A 1,437-nucleotide genomic window follows, 5' to 3' on the forward strand; every position below is an offset into this window, starting at 1 on the left:
TAAATGTGAGAATTAGGCAAAAGGTTCGTGCATGAATAGGTGGATGTGTGAGAGCATGAATGGATGTGTGAATGTACAATGAGTGAGTACATGAATGAATATGTGATGCAGCGACAGCAATGCTGGATGAATAGCTTCATCCCGTCGGGTGATGATATACCGGTTGTTGTGACGCTCACTAGTTAACGGGTGTGAATATATTATGTATATCTCAATAGTGTTGCTCCAAACGAAGGGGGAATCACCGAACTCCCTAGAATGAGACCACAAGGTTCCCTACGTAATCATAGACATACGCCTGAGCACACACTTCATTCAGTACAAGTTAAATAGCATAACACAGTTCTTGTATCTTTCTTTGTGTTTAATTTTCTTTCTTTTTGATTGCCCAGTTGGACAACATATAGCCGTTGAGCCGGGAGAAGTCAGAGTGCGACCTCCGATCCCACCTCATCGGTGCATGCCGTGGACACGTCCATCAGCAGCGCTGTCTTCATCATATATTCCTTATTGTTTTGAAGGTGCCTCAGTCTGCATTCCTGAGGTTCACAAGTTCACAACTCAATCATGCTCCTTTATTCTCCTCCTCCAGACTCCCCCTATCCATTTCCCTCAGCGTTTAGGCCCTGTTCTGTCCCTGTCCTCAGGTGCCCAGCAAGTAGTGGGCAGCTGCTATGTTTAGGTTTTGGTGCAGTGGCGCAACCTGGACTTTGATGTAAGTTCTGTGCTAAGGTAATTTCTGCAAATTCTCCTGTGCTACACCTCTGAATGTGTTTTATGCATCATGTGCCTTGTTCTTACACCGCTGAATGTATGTTTATGCATGACGTGTTTTGTTCCCAGGCCTATACCCCTAAATGTACGGTGATATTTAGTTGGTTGTTTTCTCCTAGTACAGGTGTTCCCTGTGAGGTCCTGGTTCCCTGCGTAATATTCTCCTAAGGTGGTTAGGGTTGCGTAGGTGGTACCTACCGGTTACCAGTAGTTACTGGTTGTGTGCTAAAGTGATTTATACTCCAAGTTCTAAGTGCTAATTCTAACAGTATTTCTAGTTATAAAAGTGCTGATTCCTGACAGTGGTACAGGTGGCCCTGTCTTGTACATATCTCCTGTAAATTCTGCCCGTGCCTGTTTGCACATTGTGAAGTGTGTGTTTTTATCTAATGTATTTTGATGTAATACAAAGGCTACTTTTATACATAACCTTGTGTGGAGTTTCCTTTATGGAGGGCCTTGGGTGTTGTTGCTGGGGGTGCTTTCGCAAACACTTAACTCACATTGTCTCTGAGTTTAGCCTTACTGCTCGTGTTACGTTACCAAGGGGGTGAGCAGGGGTTATCTTGGCGCGTAACTCCCTTGCCCTGACGTGGAAGTGTTGGTCTCCGACTGACTTTGGCGCAAGCCCTGGCCGGCCAGGGATCCCATTTCTAACATTGG

This window comes from Lissotriton vulgaris, unplaced genomic scaffold, assembly GCF_964263255.1.
Source record: "Lissotriton vulgaris unplaced genomic scaffold, aLisVul1.2 SCAFFOLD_3031, whole genome shotgun sequence".
Classification (NCBI taxonomy): Eukaryota; Metazoa; Chordata; class Amphibia; order Caudata; family Salamandridae; genus Lissotriton; species Lissotriton vulgaris.